This window comes from Lissotriton vulgaris, chromosome 2_1 (genome assembly GCF_964263255.1).
Source record: "Lissotriton vulgaris chromosome 2_1, aLisVul1.2, whole genome shotgun sequence".
Lineage (NCBI taxonomy): Eukaryota > Metazoa > Chordata > Amphibia > Caudata > Salamandridae > Lissotriton > Lissotriton vulgaris.
In genome coordinates, this window is record NC_141687.1 from 861,003,234 (window position 1) to 861,028,238 (window position 25,005).

The 25,005-nt window shown below is 43.5% G+C and overlaps 1 protein-coding gene across 1 annotated transcript in view; it reads right to left on the reverse strand.

Annotated features, from left to right (window-relative positions):
• The window catches only part of LOC147731305 (putative methyltransferase DDB_G0268948), a 416,130-nt gene extending 391,325 nt beyond the window's left edge, over positions 1–24,805 (reverse strand). Inside the window, exon 1 of the mRNA XM_086958720.1 lies at positions 24,697–24,805. The gene's annotated coding sequence lies outside the window, so the exon portion shown is untranslated. The remainder of the gene's footprint in view (positions 1–24,696) is intronic.
• Positions 24,806–25,005: the final 200 nt, after the last annotated feature.

Here is a 25,005-nt window from a genome sequence, read left to right on the forward strand (position 1 = left end):
CTACGGCCTTCAATGCACAATATGTATATATGCAAAAACAAAGTCTCTCAGCTGTGAAAGCAAAAAGTATAAGGAATGAAACTCAATATATATATGTACAAAATAATTACAACGGTACGAATGTTCAAACTGATCGTGGAAAACGGGATAATGCAGTTGTCAATACAGCAAAGCAGGATCTTTTATTAGTCTTTAATGCTAGATCGTAAAAAGTATCGAGTTTTCCCAGGACGTGTCTGTTCGTTGAACAAAGGATCCGTTGAAGGGACAGCGTCCTGTTGATCAGCTGAGTGTTCTGGTCTTGAGTCTTTTGACGATAATTGTTCAACAGTGTCTTTCTGCCGCGCTGAGGATTCTCCAACTGGCTGCGCGTCGCTAAAAGGTACAAACACCGGCAATCCTTCGGTTTCAGTTGATGCAATGCCTCTCCTTACCCACGGGTCTGTCGGCAAAGGGATAGGGACCTTTTTGGTATGGGTGGCATGCACCCAATTCTTGCGTCCCTCGAGACGAACAGCAGTCCTCGTGGCAAGGAGAACCTGATAGGGACCAGTAAACCTCGGGTCCAGGTTATTCTTGCGTGAAAAATTTCTCGTCACCACCCAATCTCCGGGCTGGAGCTGGTGGCCTGGACCCTCCGTCTGCGTCGGCAATGCGTCGTAAACCTGTTGGTGAATTAACCTCAGTTTAGCAGTCAAGTCATGAAGATAATCGATCAACATTGGGTACTCAAGATCACAGAACATCCCTGGCCTAGGAACCCCCCACACATTCGCAGGACGGCCGAACACTATTTCGTAGGGGCTAAGCCCTACTCGGGAGTGTACAGTCGCCCTAGTTGACAGTAATGCTAAGGGTAAAGCGTCAGGCCACGAGAGACCAGTCGTAGCCTGAATCTTCGCTAGCTTTAGTTTAAGGGTGCCGTTATACCCTTCAACCAAACCAGCTGACTGGGGATGATTGGCACTGTGGAATTTCTGATTAATTCCAAGGCCCTTACACACACTCTTCATCACACTACCCACAAACTCACTTCCGTTATCTGACCACACGACTCTAGGCATTCCATACCGAGGAAAATATTCCTTCAGCAGGATTTTCGCAGTAGACAAAGCAGTATTGTCTTTGAGAGGATAGGCCTCAATCCATCGGGAGAATGCGCAAACCACAACTAAGACGTATTTCAGGTTATTGCATCGCTCCATATGGATGAAGTCCAATTGAATCACCTCAAAGGGGCATGAAGGGGGAGCAAAACTGCCAGGAGGAGTTGGGGTTCCTTTGCCAGGATTGTACATCATGCACACCATACAATTCTTTACCAGACGTTCAGCACATTTCGTGATACCATCATTCTTCCACACAGGAGACAACAATTTACAAATACCTTTCGCGCTAATATGTGCTAACCCATGCGCCATTGTCACAACGGCCAGCACATACGCATCCGGTAACATCCATCTTTTCTGATCCGACAAATCAATCAAACAACCATTCGCATCCAACTTTCCCGTACTTTCTTTCCACTTCGCCTTTTCAGTCTCGGTGGCCTCATTCTGAATTTCTTTCACACTTTCGATAGTGTCTTCACACATGCTCGATTCTGTAGGCCACCTAACCGAACTCGTCACATACATTCGAGTGCTAAGGTTCCGGGCAGTCTCCTTAGCAATCTCGTCCGCAAACGCATTACCACGACCAACATCATCCGTGACCTTACGATGCGCACTACATTTAACAATCGCAACTTGTTTAGGCAACGTCAGTGCATCCAAAAGATCATTCACAAGCTGGCCATGCTGAATCTTCGTACCATGCGACGTCAAGAAACCTCTCTCTCTCCACAATCGTCCAAAACTATGTGCGACGCCAAACGCGTATTGGCTGTCGGTAAACACATTCACATGTTTTCCTTTTGCTAACACACATGCTCTAGTAAGAGCAATCAGCTCTGCAGCCTGGGCAGAATTCTGATTTAATCTTGCAGTCTCAACAACAGTGTTCAACGTTACAACAGCATAAGCAGTAGTCACATCGCCATTCGGCAACTTAAAGCATGACCCATCCACATACAATGTACCATCCGGATCTTCCAATGGGGTGTTTTTAAGGTCCACTCGACCTTTTGTTTCTTCCTCTGTCCTCAAGTAGCAATCATGTTCCGCTACTTCATTTGACTCTGTGCTAATTGGTAACAAAGTTGCCGGGTTCAGAACATTACAACGTTTTATTTGAATGTGGCTTGCCAACAGCGTCAACTCGTAACCAGACAACCTCGCACTCGTCAAGTGCTGAGTTTTCGTCCGATTCAAAAGGGTATCGACTGCATGCGGAACCATCACCGTAAGCATATTATCCATGACCAGTCCTGCTGATTGTCGGATGGAGACCGCGGCTGCCGCTGTTGCTCGTAAACAACTCGGCAATGCTCTAGCTACCGGGTCCAAGGTCGAGGAAAAATATGCACATGGACGTTGCTTACCACCAAAAGGTTGCGTTAAAACACTCAAAGCACAACCTTCTCTCTCGTGAACATATAATGTAAACGACTTGCTATAGTCAGGAGTACCCAACACAGGAGCCGAACACAATGAATCACGCAGTTCAGAAAAACTTTTCTGACATTCTTCCGTCCATGGTAAAGGAGTCGAAACATCCTTGCACGTAAGAGCCACCAATGGTTTCACTAGCAATGAAAAATTTGGAATCCATTGCCTGCAGTACGACGTGATACCTAGAAAGGCACGCACATCTCTTTGGGTTGTTGGCACAGCCATGCGCGCAATTGCAGCAATTCTCTCTGGGGTCAACCTCCTTCCCTCCTTTGACAATAAGTGACCTAGATAGGTTACTTCTTGACAACAATATTGGAGTTTAGTAGGTGACACCTTGTGATTCAACTCACAGAGATGTTGCAGCAACGACACCGTAGCAATTTTGCAAATGTCCTGAGTATCAGCAGCTACCAATAGGTCATCGACATATTGGATCAAAGCCGCACCAGCCGGCAACCTAAACGCATCCAGTTGACCCTTCAAGGCTTGGCTGTAAATAGATGGACTTTCACAGTAGCCCTGAGGAGCGCGTTTGAACCGGAAGCTGCGTCCACCAAGAGAGAAACCGAAAAGGTCTCTGCTCTCCTCGGCAATCGGGATGCTGAAAAACGCATTTTTCAAGTCAATCACCGAAAACCACGATGCAGAAGCTGGAATCAGAGTCAGTAGCGCCGTGATGTCAGGCACAACGGGGAATTGAGGAACCACAATTTTATTCACCTCCCGTAAATCGATAACAAAGCGATAAACAGGCGGTTTTGAAGGATCAGTCCGTTTGAGAATGGGTAGTACAGGACTGTTGCACACGTTTCCCCTAGTCTCTTCAATGACATCCTTCTCGATCAGGTCATAAATGATCGCTAACAGTGCTCGTTCACCATCAAGGGAGATACGATATTGGGGAATACGTGGCAATCGCACATTAGATTTCAACTGAACAACATAAGGGGAGATATCAAGTAGGCCCACATCATTAGGACCCGTTGCCCACAAAGACGCAGGAAGAGAACTCAATTCCGGTGGGAGCTTATCGAGGGACAAGTACATGGGAGAGACAACCCTCTCTCCTAACGTAAGCTTCACACCCGCAGGAGAACAATACAAAGTCGCATACAAACGTTTAAGCAAATCCAGGCCCAAAAGATTTTCGCCACAACCCGTGGTTAGAATCAACGGAGCTTCTAGCTCACATGGCCCAATTTGAAGGGGCAAGGGGCGCGAAACTGGATTGCTAACGGGGGCGCCAGAGAATCCAACGGAAACATTTGTTAAGCCAGACAAAGGTGCGCCAGGGAGTTTCGAATGCTTAATGGAACTTTTCGCTGCACCAGTGTCCAACAGAAAAGGCTCAACGACGCCCGATGTAGCAACTGCGACGTAAGGCCCTCTCTGATCAACCGGAACTGATACCACTCCCTCTCCTTGTCTTTGGCTGTCCTAGTAATTACTGTCGTCAGTTCCCTGATCGACGTAATAATCATCTACATTGTACTGCGCAGATCGTCCTTGCGACGATCCACGTTGATCAAAACAATTATCGGAATTTGATGAGGTATCTGAACGATCGTTCTGAGTACCGCGACCTCTACCACGTGCTGCGAACCACCACGACCTCCTCTAGACGAGTTGCCACTATTACGTTCATTCAAAACAGGACAATTAAATTTAATGTGACCCTCTTGTCTACAATAAGCACATTGATTGTACCCTAACGAGGATCTTTGGGAGGAGGAGTCATTACGAGTTTGAGATCGGTTCGATTGCGGCTGCGATCTATTCTGTTGCGAATTATTCTGATTTGAACGTGGGGGATACGCTTGCTGAAGCAACACTTTAGTTTTTAGCTCTTTCGTCTTTTTCTCAGCACGGTCGCCATCTTCTTTCTCTCTGTTCTCATAATATTGTGCCGTGGCCAATATCTGAGCTGAAGTAGAAACGGCCCATGCACTTTCTGAATTCCTCAATTTATTGCTCAAATCGGGCAGTAAGTTCGAAACAAATTTATCCACGAACAACCTTTGACCACCCTCGGTGCCCATATCCTGTCCACTATGATCAACGAATGCCTCCTCAAACCTCGTGAAGAAGTCGGAAACACTCTCGTCCTTCTTTTGCTTACAGGCTGACAATTTGTCCCAGTTCACCCTCATGGCTGGCATAAGAGTTTTCATTAACGCTATTATTCTTTGAGGGAGAGCAGTAATCATCTGCTCGGGTTTAGCTCCACCGGTTTGTAAAGCATCAGACGCTACAATGGCAGCCCAATCACCACCTAGTTCATTCGGATGATTTTCCTGACGAATCTTAGCCCATACCGGTTGCGGTACAACATTGCCAAACAGCATGTCAATATCGGCAAGATTCATTATCGTAGCATCTACAAGCTGCGATAATTCCTTATAATACCCTGCAGGATTTTTGCGAGGGTCAGGCAAAGATTGCTTCACCTGTAACACTTCCGAGCGTTTCCATGGGAGATGAATCCATACTCTCTGAAAATGCGGCGGAACAATAGGAATAGCAGTAGCATCACCCGGCATCCACACTGGTGGAACTTCGCGCATAGGAAATTGACCAGAATCATCTGGCTGTCTTTCGATATCCTCAACAAACAAGGCTTGGGGTATAGGAGTGGGGCGAAAAGATAGCAACCGTTCAACAGCACGTCGAACATTGGTATCCACTATCAGTCCAGCCGAAAACTGAAGCTGCAAAGCAGACAACGCGGTCAGCACCTCGTCAGGTGCGTCGGCCGATATCTGATCACGAAGGACCTTACACATTTCTTCGAACACAAATCTTTGGGTTGGTATATTGAATTGACAAAACGTGTCGAGTACAATACGAGGAGGATTTCTAAGAGGGTGCGTCATCCAACCCATCGCCATATTGTATAGCGAAGCACGTTCCCTGCCACCAGGAAGCTGACTACGTCTCTGAGGACCATCTGAGCCAGCGGACCCAAGAACAGGACCGAGTGAATGAAAGAAACTAGCCGCAAGAGGAGAATTGCGACTACGAGTAGAGGGAGAAGTATAGGACACAGGACTAACAAGTGAAGGAGTAGAGACAGAAGCAACAGCAGGAGTTAACAAAACAGGAGCAGTAGCGTGAGCAGGAGTGTGTGGAAGCGGAGGAGCAGTAGGAATAGAAACAGATGTAGGAGCAGGAACAGTCGGAAGAACGGGTGCAGGCTGAGGAACAGGCAAAGGAAGAATAGGTGCAGGAACAGGTACAGGGGGAATCACAGGGGCTGTGGTACCCTGTACGTACGGAGGTGGCGACTTCATTAGATAAGACATTAAAGGATCCTCAACTGACTCATCCTTCTTTTCCGGCTCCGTAGGCAAAGTAGGATAACATTTATCTATAGTCATACGCTGTAATCTATCAAACACTTCCTTTTCCCTAACCTCCTTATCATGCTGGAACTGCTCTGCTTTCTTTACAATGGTACCAGCACTATCTCGCTGATTTTGTTTAGTCTGTCTGATTTCTTTCTGTCGGGCTTCTTTACGCCACAACCGAAAGGCATCAAACATGGCCGGCCTTGACTTTTTCGCGAACAATTTAACCTCTAGATTATCTAAGATCGGGGCCTCGAAGCTACCATGTGGTGGCCAGCGAAGGTCACCATCTTTCTTTGTATATTTGATCCAGTATTCATTAAAAGTAATCGGGCCTAGCCCATGTTTGCTATACAGTTCATACGTGGGAGTTCCAACCGGAGGTATCGGACACGAGTCCTCCAGTCGGGAATCCATACCACAAGGCCTGAAACAACTAAACAAAGTACTGCGACCAGGCATCTTGCACACTAGCCGAGTTTCACAAACTTCAAGGGTTACGGGATTTACCAAGTCCCAGCAAAGAACAAAAACCCTCGGTTTTTGGCGGCTGCAGTCGTCAAATAACACAACAAAGTACGCTGGCAAAGTGTCACCGACAAAAACACTCACACAGCGTTAACAACAAAAACACTCGCTAAAGTGTCAACAACCAAGAACTCTGGGAGCGACCCACAAATACTTAACTCAAAGATCAATGCCGTCTCCAGGAAGGCCCGTCAATCGTCTCGCTATACCAAGGTCTACGCCAGGCGCCAAAACAGGTCTACAGTCAGGGCAGCAGTCCGTCGCAGCCGTCAGGAGGCGGGAATCTTCGCGGGAAAAGTCTTCGGGCCACTTATTTCGACAACAGGATCGATGAAGCGGAGTGCACCTTCCCTCGGAGATTTCACACGAAGTTCCTCACGATCGTCGGGCTTGGACCGGTACCACTGATGCAGCCCCACGTTGGGCGCCAACTGAAGGACTGGGTTCTTTAAGACCCAGCGGTGCCAGGGCACAACACCTGAAACCTTCGTGGGTAACCTGCTCCGGCGTACGAATGACAGAGACACGGGACACTTCCTTCGGCGTCAAAGATTCAAGGTTTATTTGCTGCAGGGAACACAGAAATCACAGGAAGTACATCGAGTGTAGTTTGGGGAGACTGCTTCAAATTGGTTCTGTGGATCGCTCCTTTTATACAGTTTTTACCCATAAGACAACATGGCACACAAAAGTTTACAACCCGGTTCCCACCATTATCCCCCAGAGGGGTCGCTTTGGTCACTTTGATACACATGAGGTTCGGAACATAAGTGCGGAAACATTTGGTGGTTCCCAACTGTAAAAACCCATCTTCCCAACATTAGTGCATTCCAATCGGCAGTAAAACAGATCGAAATAGGAACAAGGACAGGTGCAGAGGAAGACGGAGACAGCGGGGAAATCGGAAGGGTGTAAAAGGGGAGGTATCGGGAAACACGAGATACAGGCATCAAAGGGACGTGCCTAATGAGATGCACGGCTGAGACAATAAACCGGTACGGCGAGATGAGCCTCAAGCGGGGCCATCTGCCGTACAGTATCATCCCCCTCATCATAAAGACACTTACAATGAACATGTGTCTTCCGCAAATATCTTGGGAGTCCCAGGGTCGCGAAGCGGACAGCGTCCGTTCGCTGGCTACTTGAGGGCAAGAGACAAAATGGATGCCGTATCTAAGATGGAACCCGTGGGTACAGATGAAAAACCCGCATAACAAACGAACGGTTTAAGTTAGCACAGCGAAACTGCGCGCACTTGCTAAACTCGTCATTTGCGGTTCATAGATACCAGACTCGACCATATTCGTGCAAGTCAAAAACACCACTTACAATTGTCATGGAACCTCAAGTGGTTACTGAAAGTCAGGAGTTGGGTATATTGTATATGTTGGAGAGTGTCACTGTTCTGTCACGTAAGGTGTTTTCTGTGTCAGGAATGAGTGCACTCGCCCAGCTGTGTTAGAGCAGAATCCTGCATCTAAACTTGAACCCATGAGAATACTCTGCCAGTTTCACTGTCATCCTCTTCATTTAAAACATCTATTGCTACCAAAGGCTCGAAGCTCCATAACACAGGGTGTTAACTGGTGTCAAATATCAGAGCAGTTACTGCTCTTATTGAATATTATCTGCAGGTGTACTGTATCCTGTAATGTGGATCTCTATTAGCTGATCTTGGATGGCAAGATGAGAGGAGGCCAATGGCTGTTTGGAATTATACCTCTTCTACAACATTAGTACTAATGCCATCTAAGTGGTACTTATTTTATCTACCTCAGAATGATAAGACACTTTTTGGCCTTGTTGAGTTTAAATGTGTGGTCTAGACTTTGAAATCTCGAGCTAACAAGCCACATCAAGTAAGGCTCCAGAACCAATATTGATTCGCGCATCCGTGCCAGGACAGGATTTCTTCGTTACAACGCTATAGCCCTGCATGCTGTGCAATATCTCACACTGAATGTGAATCTCACATGTACCTTCCCTGGTGCAAGTCTCATATTTGAGAGAAGAGTTGGACTCGGTGGGTGTCAGTGTCTTTTTAGAGAACAACCTTACTTTTGTGATGCAAGTTCCTCAAAGTAAATCAAAGACCTGTACTTTTTGTCTGAGCCTTACACCTTGAAGCTCAGTCTCTCTCTGGGTGTGAATTTCATACTATTTGGTACATTCTCACTTAGTGAGAGTAATTTATTTGAGAGATTTGAAAGTTGCGATCACAACATACTACTGAGTATCTACTTGAAAGAAGCAGGATATATCAAATTAAATGATGCTATTTGTAAAAATATAGCCAGGTGGTACGGTAAATGATCGATCATGTTTCTTATGAACAGTCTTTATCTAATATGTTTTTTTTATTTTAAATTGACACAATTTGCACAATTTACACAAAATTATCTTCAGATGTTGACTTGCAGCACTACTCTCACGAAAAAGTTTATACTTATATTAGGGACGATTACAGAACCAGCAACAAGAACCCTGGATATAATACTGACAGTGATGGCTCTGACACAGGATCAAATAGCTCTGGGGGATCAAGTAATTACAACACCACCCCCAACAGAAGACCCAGAAGAGGAAGAGGCAACACAAGGGGTTACAGAGGCAACCAAGCACCAATGTGGCCAGTGTACCAAGACCCATATAATTATTGCCCTCCGCCCCCGCCTTTCTTCTATGGCCCACCAATGTACAATCACCCCAACTATCAAAATTGGGGAAATGATCAAGGAAACCAAGGCAACCAAAGGAAACCTTTTTTAGGGAGAGGCCGTCAGGCGCAAAGAGCAAAAAACAAACCCAGCCAGGGAGTACAATGGGCAGAACCAGTGGTGACGACAACACGTCACACACGGAGCAAAGGCCCCCCGGAACCGACCACGAGCACCAGCTCGATTTAGTTGTAAATCTGTCATCACTAAGCCTCTCAGCTATACAGATCCAAGTGCTTAACAAGGGCTTAGGATTTGTACCTACCCCAACCACAGACAAGTTCAAACTATGTTGTGAACTGAAAGAGTTCCTGAGGAAAGTCAAACTGCAAGTATTCTTCCAAGATAAAGATCCCACAGAACGAACGAAGAGTGACACAGGACTACATAAAAAATCAAACTTTGTCCCCCCAGCAGACAGCCTACCTGTGGAAGTATTAACTTTTGAAAAAGCGGTCATGAGAGAGGTCCAGGATTTAGACCCACGAACCATCAAGGTATTTCATAATACTAGCAAAGCTGAACAATCAGCATTGCAGGAACTGTCAAAAAACAACCTCATTACTATAAAACCAGCCGACAAAGGCGGTGCAATTGTACTACAAAACACCACGGATTACAGGAATGAATGCCTCCGTTTACTGGGAGACACAAGAAACTACGCCAAACTGGATGAAGATCCGACAGAAAGATTGAGAATCTCAATCGCATACCTAAGAGAGGAATGTCAAGCCAACGATTGGCTTAGTAAAAAAGAAATTGAGTTCCTAACAAATAAAAAGCCAACAATACCATACTTCTATACCATCCCCAAAATACACAAGAGACTAGACAACCCGCCAGGGAGGCCTATAGTCTCGGGGATAGGCTCAATTCTAGAACCTCTTTCACAATTCGCGGATGCCTTTCTCAGACCCCTAGTGCAAAAAACGGACACCTATCTGAGGGACACTAAGGACGTACTGTGCATGTTACAAGATCTAACCTTTGACGAAACATCCAGTCTTTTGATAAGTCTGGATGTCGAAAGTCTGTATACCAGCTTGCCACACAGAGAGACCTTACAGATTCTGGAGGAAGTACTATACGAGAACGAGTGGGAATTCCACACCCCTCGCCATGTAGTACTAGAATGCTGTCATTTAGCACTGTGTGAGAACTTCTTCCGTTTTGAATCAACCCTATATAAACAACAACATGGGACCAGTATGGGCAGTACATTTGCGCCGAGCATAGCCGGATTGTACGTCCATCAACTGGAGAAAAACAAAATACTGAATGAGAGGAATCCACACAGACACCAAATCCTACATTGGAAACGCTATATCGACGACATTTTGTTGATATGGCAAGGCACAGAAGAAGAAGCACAGACTTTTCTAACCTGGCTCAACACACAGGATCCCTTTTTGAAATTCACCTGCTCAATGAGCAAGACCGATCTAGTTTTCTTGGATCTTAACATTCATGCTGAGTCAGGCAGACTGACGACAACAACCCATTTCAAAGAGACAGCAAGAAACTGCCTCTTGACATTTGACAGTTTCCACCCTCGCCATCTCAAACAAAACCTCCCTTTTGGGCAATTCCACCGTCTGCGCAGGAATTGTAGCAAAAAATCTGACTACCTAACCCAAGCGGAGGACTTGAGCAACAAGCTGAGAAACAGAAAGTACCCAAACAAACTGATCAAAGAGGCTAAGAAACGGGCGGCAAACAACAATAGGGAAGCACTATTGGAACCCAAAGAAAGAACACAACCTGAGAACAAAAAACCAATCTGTATAACTACGTACAATCAAGTCTCTGACAGTGTGTCCAAAATAATCAAAAAACATTGGCCAATACTCAACAGCGGCGGCCTAAACATACCTACCCCAATGTTCAGCCATAGGCGGGGAAAGAATTTGAAAGATTTTTTGGTACATACACGTCCCACATCCACAATCCAGACAGTAAGATCCCAACCACTACCTGATGGTCATTTCCCATGTAACAACTGTAGTGTCTGTCATTTGACTTCCCCAACCAAAACCATAACCTTCAACAACACTACGACATGGGAGCTAAAGGGATTTTCTAATTGCAATACCAGTGGAGTTGTGTATTTGATAACCTGCACATGCAACCTACACTATGTAGGTATGACCACTAGAAAGGTCAGTACCCGCATAGTAGAGCACAGAAGCAACATCAGGTGCAAAAGAGCCACAACAAGAATGACCACCCATTTCATTGAACAGAACCACACACCTAATGATCTAACCTGGGTGGTCATAGAAGCAGTCAAAAACAAAGACAATCAGGAAGGAATCCTCCATGAGAAAGAACAAAGATGGGTGTTTCGTCTACATACGGACACCCAGGGACTCAATGATGAAATCCCATGGGGGGCCTTTCGCCCGTAGGCCATCTGTAACAATTAAATGAACTGTGATGGGTAAAACCAAACTGAATCATCACTGTGGAAATACTGCCCCCAAGGATAAGAAACCCCAGCAACCATGAATAATACCTTCCATAATAACTTAAGACACTCCACTGCTTTTCCATTAAAGATAGGCACTAGCCCTCCTATTTACCAAATGCCAAAACACTCGTTTTTCATAAAAATATAGTTAGCCTTATCTTACAAAAACAATGTCCATCCGTGATAAAAAGCTGTGTTCTAAATGTATTTATTATAAAGCCCCCATACCTAGCATCACTCTAAATTATTTCTTATCTTTAAATTCGGTAAAATTCAAGAGTAATCCTTATTATTCGCCAGCACTCGCGCCAAGCGCGATAACATACCACCAAGATGGCCGCTCTAAACGAGCGCACTAGTGTACAGAGAATTTCCGGCAACCCGGAAGCTCGCGCTTTCTAAATACACCGCGAGCCCCGTTCCGCTTCAGTATGCGGTCGGGTGAGGAAGCATCAGGTAGTACCGAGCGGGTTTGCCGATAGGAAGTAAGTTTATAAGCGACGCTAGATTGCAAGGAAACCGGCAATTTTAAAAGGGTAAACAGTAAAGGAGCCTTCTAACTCTAACCTTGCAACTCCCTTTTTCAGCAATGTTTCCACGAGGCGTTCCTGCCCTTGCCTAAGACCATGGGGTGTAATCAAACACTCTTTTATGTATATATAACCATCTGCCATGTTATTATTTCGTGTGTATGTGTTGTGTGTCTTGTCAACAGTCACACTAAGTCTATATGTTTTGTGTGTGAAACCACTAAACCACTTGATTCACAGTGATTTATCTTTCCACACCGGTTTGAAAACCAGCACGCATCAGTATGGTGCCAAGGGCACACCCACGCCCTAGAAGGAGTGAGATGCATGTGAGTTGTCCCCCTTCTTGGAAGGGGTTGTCCATCATTTAACAACTGTTATTCTCTTTTGCAGAATTCCAAGTAGAATACAAACCGTATGTACAACAACACGCATGTTTTATTTAACAACAGCGTTTAATGTAAATAAGTAGTTTTTTAGCAACACTTTTTTCATTTGAAAACAGGAGTGGCAATACAGGGCTGGACCCTGTATGGTCCTGAAGAAAAGCTTGGGGGAGCTTGAAACATGTTGACCTTAACACTGATCTAGCTCAGTAAAAGTTAGAATACAGTGTTACCCCTTATTAATTTTTTATACCACACTAGGAGCAAAATAAATTGTTGAGGCCCACTAGCACGGTATTTTTAATTCCACACCCACTCCACCATCACCACACTTGCACCACACATAGTCATCTCACAAAACCAGTGCTCCAGCGTAGTCGCCTTGTCGCAGCACGCCCCTTTTCGTAGAGAACTGGGATGGCCCCAATGATGAAGCATGTCACCGTGGGGCAACCCCGGTGAGTGAGGGGACTCTAGAAAGAAATTTTTCTTTCTTACATATTTTTGGTACACACTGACTTAGTAAGCAGTAACCACACAATACCTACCAGGTCTCTGGACCCTTCACATAGGGTTCCTGTATTTCATATCGTGTATAGCAGTGGTTACTGAAAGTCAGGAGTTGGGTATATTGTATATGTTGGAGAGTGTCACTGTTCTGTCACGTAAGGTGTTTTCTGTGTCAGGAATGAGTGCACTCGCCCAGCTGTGTTAGAGCAAAATCCTGCATCTAAACTTGAACCCATGAGAATACTCTGCCAGTTTCACTGTCATCCTCTTCATTTAAAACATCTATTGCTACCAAAGGCTCGAAGCTCCATAACACAGGGTGTTAACTGGTGTCAAATATCAGAGCAGTTACTGCTCTTATTGAATATTATCTGCAGGTGTACTGTATCCTGTAATGTGGATCTCTATTAGCTGATCTTGGATGGCAAGATGAGAGGAGGCCAATGGCTGTTTGGAATTATACCTCTTCTACAACATTAGTACTAATGCCATCTAAGTGGTACTTATTTTATCTACCTCAGAATGATAAGACACTTTTTGGCCTTGTTGAGTTTAAATGTGTGGTCTAGACTTTGAAATCTCGAGCTAACAAGCCACATCAAGTAAGGCTCCAGAACCAATATTGATTCGCGCATCCGTGCCAGGACAGGATTTCTTCGTTACAACGCTATAGCCCTGCATGCTGTGCAATATCTCACACTGAATGTGAATCTCACATGTACCTTCCCTGGTGCAAGTCTCATATTTGAGAGAAGAGTTGGACTCAGTGGGTGTCAGTGTCTTTTTAGAGAACAACCTCACTCTTGTGATGCAAGTTCCTCAAAGTAAATCACAGACCTGTACTTTTTGTCTGAGCCTTACACCTTGAAGAGCAGTCTCTCTCTGGGTGTGAATTTCATACTATTTGGTACATTCTCACTTAGTGAGAGTAATTTATTTGAGAGATTTGAAAGTTGCGATCACAACATACTACTGAGTATCTACTTGAAAGAGGCAGGATATATCAAATTAAATGATGCTATTTGTAAAAATATAGCCAGGTGGTACGGTAAATGATCGATCATGTTTCTTATGAACAGTCTTTATCTAATATGTTTTTTTTATTTTAAATTGACACAATTTGCACAATTTACACAAAATTATCTTCAGATGTTGACTTGCAGCACTACTAACCTCACCATGAAAGGACTGGAAAATTCAAGAGTGACCTCTCAAGGAATATGACATGAAAGCAAATGCATGTAATAATTGGGCTTTAAATGTAATATTTTTCCCCATTTGTTATTGTTTTCTCTGGAAGCAGGATGGCAGAAACGTTTTCTTGCTCATCACTAAGTCAGAGCAGCTACCACTCCCCAACACTTCCAAAGACATCAGCTGGAACTGCTTTCCTGTATTATGCCTATAGTTGGGTACGTTATATCTATACACTATGGTAGGTATATGCAGTGGCGTAGTTAGACCTTTTGCTACCCTGGGCGGTCCCTGAGTGTGCTGCCGAGTGACGGCCGGTGCAGGTAAGAGCAGGGGGAGTCAACAGAAAACGACGAGGGAAAATACAAAAAAAAAAAGATAACCACTTACCCTGCGCTTGCCGAAATGTCTCACCTCATGTGAAGTGCTGCCACCCCAAGAAAAATGCTTGCCAGGACAGATTCACCGCCCCAACCCCTAGCTATGCCACTGGGTATATGACAGCTTTTCTGCTGTTCTGCATTGTCCACCTAGCAGAATGTGTACCTATGTTGCTCATTTGGCTTACGATAGTTCACCCTTGAGCCTCACTCCTTAATTTCTTCTTCTAATGATGCTGAGCCAGGACCTGGAGACCCCTTTCTTTATGCCTGCTCTGCTGCTTGGCTCAGCTGCTACTAATCTTGCTATTGCTGCCCTCGACCAGTCAGGTCTGGTAATGTTAGGTCTGGCCTTGAGTTACGCCTGCTCTCCTCGGTCTCCCTACACTAGAGTGCTGTGCTAAGGAAATGATTTGGAGTGGACAACAGCATCCCCTATCCAGACTATCTCACTGAGGCTCTGTGCTGACTGCCTGGCTTACAGTCACACTGGTACCTTGGAGGTGGGCTGCCCAAAACAGATTGCACCAGACTAGATAAAAGCCCATTGTCTAGCCTGAAAATACTTCTGGGGATAATGTCAGGCAGCTTCAGTAGTGTGTATAGTAGGCGAAAGGGGAGAGTCTCAGAGATAAGAGACATTTGTGCTTGCTGTCTATATCCGGAGCTTAGACAATTACCTGACATTATGGAAGGCTCTGCGAACTCATCTTTTCCCATCTCTCTAGGTGTGGTACTCTCTCGGGGCTCTCTTTTGCCCACTTTGATGGACTCTTTGCTGTCAGTGGCCTTTTTTTTGCTTTTAGCGCTGGGACGTCCCTTTGCTGAGGCAGCTGTTGCGCTTTACAAATCAACCTAACCTAACCTTTAAGCTTGCCTCATGATTAATCTGCACTTTTTTGGCCCCATGGCCTTGAACTGGTGAAATTAATATTGGAACCTACCTTTGAGCAACCTTGTCATAAACGCACAATTCTAAAACCTAAGCCATTCACAAAACATAGTGCGAATGCTGCACAGTGTCATGATAAGCATATTTACATACTTGTGAGTATCATGTGTATTGCAACTGGTGCCCATGTAAAGCTCTCTAAAACATTTGGGTCGAATTTGTGCTGTATAAACCCCCCCCCCCCAAAAAAAAATAATGAAGAAAAATGTGACATTGGTATTGCTTCACTTTGTAAACATTCAGAACCATGCTTGCCTTACAATATATATTTCTTATACAGCGTGGCTGTATGTCTCCTCCTTGGATGGCAGTGTATGAAGGTTTGCTTTCACCAGTTTATGGCTCTATGTATTCATAAACGCTACTAAGAATGTTCCTTACTTGTCCCATTACCCTTCCCACCATCCTCTCCAGTCAATCTTTGTATTTTTGGGTCGATGGTTTGCTAAATACATCACATCCTGGGGACATTCAGAAAGCTTCCCTGGGAATGCATTCTGCCTTTTGGCTACCATTGTAGTGGGCATGTGTGACTCTCATTTTCTGGCTTTCTCTTTGCTAGCTTTATTTGTTTCAGGATGGTCAGTTTCAGTTGGTCTCCCCCAAGAAGCCTTTTCACACCACCTTTCCTTGTATTCATCCATGATTGTTACTTTCGATAAACAGGCCTGTAAATTTTGTTCCTATTTTGTCACATTTGCTGTGCATTCAAAGGCAGAAGACAGATGTCAGGCTCTGTCTTCTGAGGGAGCTTGGTGTTTACTTTTCTTTCTCTGGCTTCAAAGTGAGAGTATGTATGTGACAATCTTGCTGGATACTGTGGTTACAAAAGGTTTTTTGTCTAGCACACAACAACATTTAATTGAGTTTTGCAAGCATTTGAGAATATATCAGAACTAGAAAAGCACAACTAAAGCATTTTTTTGTTCATTCTGAAGTGTATTGGAAACAAATACTTTAACATGATGAAAACAAATCAATACACTAGGAGATGCCATTTCCACACATTATTGTTTCTTCGCGGTCTAGTTTTATTTGTAAACCTGCATGTCTATGCAAATGTAATGGTCATTTGAATCGAAAATGTGTCTGTAATGCCAGTGTGATACCACACCATGCATTCTCCACTCTAAGCCACTCTACTCTACTCTGCACAACTCCACGCCACTGCACTGTACTCTGTATGACTCCACTATACTCTCTGCCACTGAACTCTACTCCACTCTGCACCACTCCACTTTACACCAATGTACTCTGTCACTTCACTCTACGCCTCTCGAATCTACTCTGCACCACTCTACTCTATTCCAATGCACTTTAGGCCACTGTACTGTACAGCACTCAATCTTTGCCACTGCACTCAACAGCACTCCAGTTTAGGCAATCCACTCTACACTGCAGAACTCAACTTTACGCCACTCCACTCTACGCCACTCTGAAACACTGCCTTCTATGCCAATGCACTCCATGCCACAGCACTCGATTCTGTCCCACACCACTCTATACCACTTCACTCTACTCCAATCCACTGTACACCACACTGATCTACTCTGCACTACTGCACTCTATGCCACTGCACTCTACACTACTTTACTCTCTGCCTTTACACTCGACGCCATTCTACTCTACATCACTGTTCTCTACCCTGCACTACTCTATGCCACATTACTCTACTCTGAAACAATCTATTCTATGACACTGCACTCCATGCCTCTCTACTCCACTCTTCGCCACTGCATTGTATGCCTTTGCACTCTATGCTACTGTAGTTTACGGCAATACACTCTACTACATTCTACACCACTGTATACTCTATGACACTCTACTCTGCCACACTACACTCTCCGCCACTGAACTCTACAGATTCTGCTCTGCACTACAGCACTCTGTGCTAATGCACGGTATGCTCCTCTGATCTGCTTTACTGCACTCTATGTCACTGCACTCTGCCCCACTCCACTCTACCCCACTGCACTCTGTGTCACTCCCCTCTATGCCACAATAGTCTTCTTTGTACCATTCCAGTTTATGCCCCTGCACTCTACACTTATCTAATGCATGTTTTATTTACCTGCCTTTTTCTGTATGTTTTTATTCATAAGCTTTTGAGTTTCCTTTGAAGTTGTTTGAGTTTGCTTTGAGGTTGTTTGTATTTGCTTTAATGTTGTATTTATGTTCTACTCAATATATTCTATTTATTTTGTATCTATAAGGCTTTAGTTGCCGCACTGTTTTACTTTTCATTATGAATATTTATGTTATCTGCATCTTTCATTCATTGTATGTGTTCGTGTTGCAATATGCCAGTTTGCACTGAAAACTATGGCTTGAGATAGTTTGTCCGCCCAGCCAGTACGTCATTACGGTACTAATAGTTTTCTGCAGTTTGTTTTAAAACAAACGTTTTAATAAAAAATCTTTGGCTGCACCAGTGTCTGTTTATTTAAACTCTGTTCTGTGCATCTGTGCACCTATTACTACAGAAATGCATTGGTGAAAGCATGATAAGTACTGCCTATGGTTGTTTCTGTTACTACTTTTGTAATGAATGAACATACATTTGTTCAGTGGAAAGTAAGAAGTAACAAGGCTCACTTGGTCCTTTATTATTGTATATTTAACATGCATTACTTTAAGGGGATATTTGACCTGACATCAGCTGCCACCTTATTGACTAGTGATTTCACTGAGAGTGTTATCTGCTTTTTGCTCAATCGTTCATGGTACGAGTTTTCAACATTTTGAGATATTATGTTATATACAGTATGTAACAGTTTGAACTTTTATTTTCACTAGTTGTGTGGTCTAGACGTTGAAATCTCGAGGTAACAATCCCCATCGAGTGAGGCACTAGAACCAATATTCATTGGAGCATCTGTGCCAGGACAGCTTTCTTCGTTTCTACCCTGTATCCCGGCATCCTGTGCAATATCTCACACTGAATGTGAATCTCACGTGTACCTTCCCTTGCGTTGGCTGCAAGCCTCATAGTTGAGGGACAAGTCGGGCTCAGTGGGTTAGAGTGTCTTTCTGGAGAACAACCTCACTCATTTATTGCAAATTCCACAAACTAAAGCCCAGACCCGTACTTTTTATCTGAGCCTTAAACCTCGAAGAACAGTGTCTTTGGTTGTGAATTTTATACTCTTTGGACATTCTCAAATAATTTATCTGGGATATTTGAAAGTTGCGATCACAACATAGTACTGAGCATCTACTTGGAAGAGGCAGGTAAAAAAAATTAAATGATGTAATTTGCAGAAGTATAGCCAGATGGTTTGGTAAACGGTAGGGCATGTGTCTTATGAACAGCCTCTATCAGCTATATATTTTTTTGTTTGAAATTGTCCTAAAAATGCACAATTTGCACAAAAGTATCTTCAGACTTTGAACCTGGAACAATACTTACCTTACCATGAAAGGACTGGAAAATTCAAGAGGGATTTCTCAAAGCCTATGACATGAAAGCAAATGTATGTAAAAATTGGGCTTTAAATGTAATTTTTTTCCCCATTTGTTATTGTTTTCTCTGGAAACAGGATGGCAGAAAGGTTATCTTGCTCATGACTAAGTCAGAGTAGCTATTGCTCCCCACCACTTTCAAAGACATCAGGTGGAACTCCTGTCCTGTGCTACGCCTATAGTTGTGTGCCTTATATCCATAGACTATGGTAGGTATATGCAGTGGCGTAACTAGAGATTTTGCCCCCTGGGCGGTCCCTGAGTTTGCTGCCCAGTGATGGCCGGTGCGGATATGAGCAGGGGGAGTCAATAGAAGATGAAGACAAGGGAAAATACAAAAAAAAAAGAAACCACTTAACTTGCACTTACATCAATTGCTCAACTCACGTGAAGTTCCGCCACCCCCCAAAAAGTGCTGCTCGAGCTGAAAGCCCGCCTCACCACCCTAGTACGCCACTGGGTATATGACAGTTTTTCTCCTGTTCCACAGTATTCACCTAGCAGAATGTGTACCTATGTTGCTCATTTGGCTTCTGATAGTTCTTCCTGTAACCCCACTCCTTAGTTTCTTCTGCTACTGCTGCTGAGCCTGGACCTTGAGACCCGCTTTCCTTTGGTCCGCTCTGCGGACTGGCTTATCTGCTAATAAGCTTGCAGCCCTTGACCAGCCAGGTTTGGTAATGCTTTGTCTGGTCTTGAGATATGGCTGCTCTCCTTGGTCTCCCTGCCCTAGTGTGTTGTGCCAAGGAAATGGCCTTTAGTGGCCCACACTGTCCATTATCCAGACTATCTCACTGAGGCTCTGTGCTGACTGTTTGGCCTAGAGGCAAACTAGGACCTTGAAGGTGGACTGCCGAAAACAGATTGACCCAGCCCAGATAAAAGCCCATTGTCGAGCCTGAAGATACTTCTGGGGCTAATATCAGGTAGCTTTAGTAGTGGGTATAGTAGGAGAAAGGGTAGGGTCTCAGAAATAAAAGGACACTTGTGCTTTCTGCATTTCTTTAAGCTTGCCTCATAAATCATCTGCACTTGTTTGGCCCCGTGGCCTTGAACTGGTGACATTTATATTGGAACCTACCATTGAGCAAACCTATCATAAAAACACAATCCTTTAACACTTGCCAACCACAAAAAATAGTGCCAATGATGGACAGTGTCATGATAAGCATGTATACATATGTGTGAGTATCCTGTGTAACGCAACTGGTGCTTATGTACAGCTCTCTGATACCTTTGGGTCGAATTTGCGCTGTAAAAACTTCAGCAACAAAAATTATTTTAAAAAATGTGAAATTGGCATTGCATTGCTCCACTTTGTAAACACTCAGAAACATGCTTCCCTTACAATATATATTTCTCATACAGCATGGCTGTATGTTTTCTCCTTGGGAGGCAGTGTATGAAGGTTTGCTTTCGCCACCTTATGGATTTATGTATACATGAACGCTACTAGGAATGTTCCTTACTTCACCATTTACCCTTCCCACCATCCTCTCCAGTCAAGTCTTTGTCCTTGTTGGGTCGATTGTTTGCTAAATACATCTTGGGGATATTCAGAAAGCTTCCCTGCAAATGCATTCCACCTATTGCTTACCATTGCCCTGGGCATTTGCAACTCTCATTTTCTGGCTTTCTGTTTGCTTGCTTATTTATTTCAGGCTGGTCAGTTCCAGTTGGTCCCTCCCAAGAAGCAAATTCTTTTCACACTTCCTCTCCTTGTATTCATCTATGATTGTTACTTTCTATAAACATGCCTGTACATTTTGTTCTTTTCTAGTTACATTTGCTCTGCATTCAAAGTGGTCAAATGTCAGGCTCTGTCTTCTGAGGGAGCTTGGTGTTTACTTTTCTTTCTCTGGCTTCAAAGTGAGAGTATGTATGTTACAATCTTGCTGGATTCTGCAGTTTTGAAGGTTTTTTTCCTAGCCCACAACAAAAATTAATTGAGTTGTGCACGCATTTCGGAATATATCAGAATTAAGAAAGCACAAATAAATCATTGTTTTTGTTAATTCTGAAGTGTATTGTAGACATATACTTCAATATGAGCAAAACAAATCAATACACAAGGTGATGTCATTTCCACACATTATTGTTTCTGTGCTGTGTAGTTTTATCTGTAAACCTGCATCTCTGTGCAAATGTAATGGTCATTTAAATTGAAAATGTGTTGTCTGTAATGTCAGTGTGTTACCAAGCCATGCATATCCCAACCTACCCCCTCTACTCTACTCTGTCCTTCTCCACACCACTACACTATACTCTGCACCACTCCACAGCACTCTCTGCCACTGCACTCTACTCTACTCTCAACCACTACACTCTATACCAACGCACTCCATGTCACTTCACTCTACACCTCTCTACTCTACTCTGCACCACTGCATTTGAACTCTATGCCTCTCTACTCTAAACCATTGCACTCTGTGCTGCTGTACTTCATGGCAATGCACTCTACTGCACTCTACACCACTGTACTCTATGACACTCTACTCTGCAACACTGCACTCTCCACCACTGAACTCTACGCCACTCTGCTCTGCACTACTGCATTCTATGCCAATGCACTCTACGCTCCTCTACTCTGGTTCACTGCACTCTGTCACTGCTCTCTGCGGTACTTATCTCTACCCCACTGCACTCTGGGACACTCCACTTTATGCCACAATACTCTACGCTGTACCACTACACTCAATGCCCCTGCACTCTACACCAATCCGCTGCATGCCACTCTAATCTACTCTGCACCACTGCACTTCATGCACCTGCACTCTGCACTACTTCGCTCTACACCACTCTACTCAACCCCAACGCACTCTACATTGCACCACTCCACTCTACTCTAAAACATTCTACTCTACGTCACTCTACGACACTCTGCCCCACTCCATGCCACTGCACTCTATGCCTCTATACTCTAAACCACTGCTCTCTACACCATTGCACTCTAGACCTATGTGCTCTACACCATTGCACTCTATGCCACTCTACTCTGTATCACTGCACTTTACACCACTGAACTCTGCAGCACTCCTTTCTACGCACTGCACTCTTCACTACTCCACTGTGAGCTACTATACTCTATGCAATTGGTAGATGGAAATAAATTAGCCCTTTACCCTTTTGCATTTGGCCTTCACTTACAATAATCTGCAGGACAAACCTATTATTGGTTTGTATGTCCAATAGAAGGAGCACACAAGCAGTGCCATCATGGCACATTTACGATTTTGATGAAATAATTCATTCCGTAAGAACGTATTTTCAATGGGGAGATCATCAAAGCAAAATCAGTGGTATTATGCAATTTTGATAGCTATGCATATCGTTTTTGATTATTCATATTTTCAACGTAAAATGTAGTTTTGTGCCATCATGTTACCTCAATATTGCCAAATATTGAACTGATAAAATGAATAAATTTGCTGTAGTTCAAGCATAAAATAAGGCCCGACATGCCAGGTCTCTTGGGTCAACAGGCAGATTATTATTAACAGCACTTATAACGCACACAGCTACTCCAAGGAGTGTCCTGGCATGAACCCTACTAGGCAGTTAGGAGAGCAGTACAGTTTATTGAAAGAGTAAGGTTTTCAGTTTCTTTCTAAATGACCCCAGATCCCTTACAGCTCATAACTCAGTCGGGAGATGATTCCAAGCCACCGCATTCAACTGGGTCAATGACCTACCACCAGCCGTTTGTGTGAGGACCCTCGGAGTGAAAGCCATTAGCTTCTTTGATGATCACAATTACCTAAACGGTATAAAGAAGCTGAATCTTGATCTCAAATAGGATGGGCCATTACAGTATAAGGCAGAATGTACCACCACCATGGATTTAAACTTCACCCTTTCTTTCACAGGTAACCAGTGAAGATCACTGAGATGCAGTGTGACATTAGCCCTCGTAGGGAGGTTGAGTAGCAGCATAGCTGCCGTATTCCGGATCACCTGGAGTTTATTGAGAATATTGCCTGACAGACCAACATATAGCACATTGGCATAGTCAATACGAGATGTAATCAAGGCTTGAATGACCATTTTCCTAGCATTAACAGGAAGCAGATGTAAGAATGTCTTTAGTGCTTTCATAATCCCAAAACATGTTCCTGACAGCCTTTTGATTTGAGGTCCAAAGCACAGCGTATCATCAAACCATTTGTTTTTTTACCCTCCAGGGATTTGTGTTTGACCCTACTGTCACAGGTTCGAATCCCAGTTGGCAAGCTCATACTTTCATCCTACTTAAGTTGATAAAATGAGTTTCATTGCATTATGTAGCAACAAGTATCTTTTATATGTCACTCACTCACTCAATTCATCTTTATTCGATTTACACAAGGTGTATCATAAACGAAGACATAAAAATATACAGTTCATTAAAAGACAAATATAGTAGTATAAAACAGATACAGTAAGATACAAGTCACACTTTAACATACAGCGAGTAAAAACTTTCTTCTTAATAACACAGCCCTAAGAAATCTTGCAAGATCCAGGCATGTATACAGATTTAGAAGTAATTGCAAGCATAAAAATGCCGGCCTACAGTGCTAACATTTTTTTAGATTTCATTAGAGGTATAATAAAAGATCTTCTCATGTCTGTATATAATTTACAAAAGAACACTGACTGAATAGTTAATTATTTAGACATGTTATCACAAGTACAGCTTATTAAATTGTTTGACCAATTGTTGACATTTGGGGAACTTATCAGACAGTGGAATATCTCTAACCTAAAATGCGTTTAAACAAATCTGTGATAAACATTAAAAACATTAAGAAGGTATGGTTGCATTGAAGCGGTGGTAAAACCGTTTGATTATGTTGAACAGTTGTTTGGTCATTTCCACACACAACCCCAGTTCCATCAATAAAATAGCCATAATAGATTTAATTAATTGCAGCCTTTTTGAATTAATAATACTTTTCCAATTCCCTTCACAGTCAAAGAAAATTCCCAGATATGAAAAGCTTGGGGTTAAAGGTAAAATGGATTTTCCTATAAAAAACACTTGGGTGTGTTAAGGCCCACTTTCATAACAAATGTCTTGTTTATGTTAATTTGTAACCCCAAATTTTCCATAAAAATGACAAAGCTGTCAAGGAGACGCTGCAAAGCCGAAGGAGAGCGCGCCATAAATACTGCGTTGTCCGCATAAAGCAGAACAGGTATTGTCTGGTACTTAATTTGTGGCAAATCCGTGCACATACTAGCTGCATTCTGGATCACCTGGAGATTATTGAGAAGATTGCCTGATAGATCAACATATAGCACATTGGCATATTCAATGCGAGATGTAATCAAGGTTTGGATGGCCGTTTTCCACGCATGAACAGGAAGAAAAGGTACATATTTCTTTAGTGCTTTTAAAATCCCAAAACATATTCCTGACAGCCTTTTAATTTGAGGTCCAAAGCTCAGCTTATCATCAAACCATATTCCCAAGTTTTTTTACCCTCCAGGGATTTGTGTTTGACCCTACTGTCACAGATTCCAATCCCAGTGTGCAAGCTCATCCTTTCATCCTACTTAAATTGATAAAATGAGTATCATTGCATTATGTAGCGACAAGTATCTTTTAAGTGTCAGTATTGCCAAGTGTCCCCTTATAGGGTAAACACTGACCTCAAAAGATATGTTTTTAAATAGATCTTACTGTTGGATTGGGACAATCTCGTTGGTTGACCGATAATCGTCAAGATGTCAGATGGGAGACGTGTGGATCCAGAAGCATCCAGTGCGCGGCAAATACTGCTGCCTTGCCGGTGAAACTATGTGCCTTGAAGAGTCACACACCCAATTTATAGAATTATGCATGTTTCATCTACAAGATGTTTAGTGAGCATGGCAGAATGTTCACACCTGAGAACCGAAGCTCAAATATGTAAAAACCTTCAAATATTTACACTTTGCCTTGCCAGCATACTTTCTTTAGCCAAAGAGGTGTTTGAAGTTTTTTGACTGG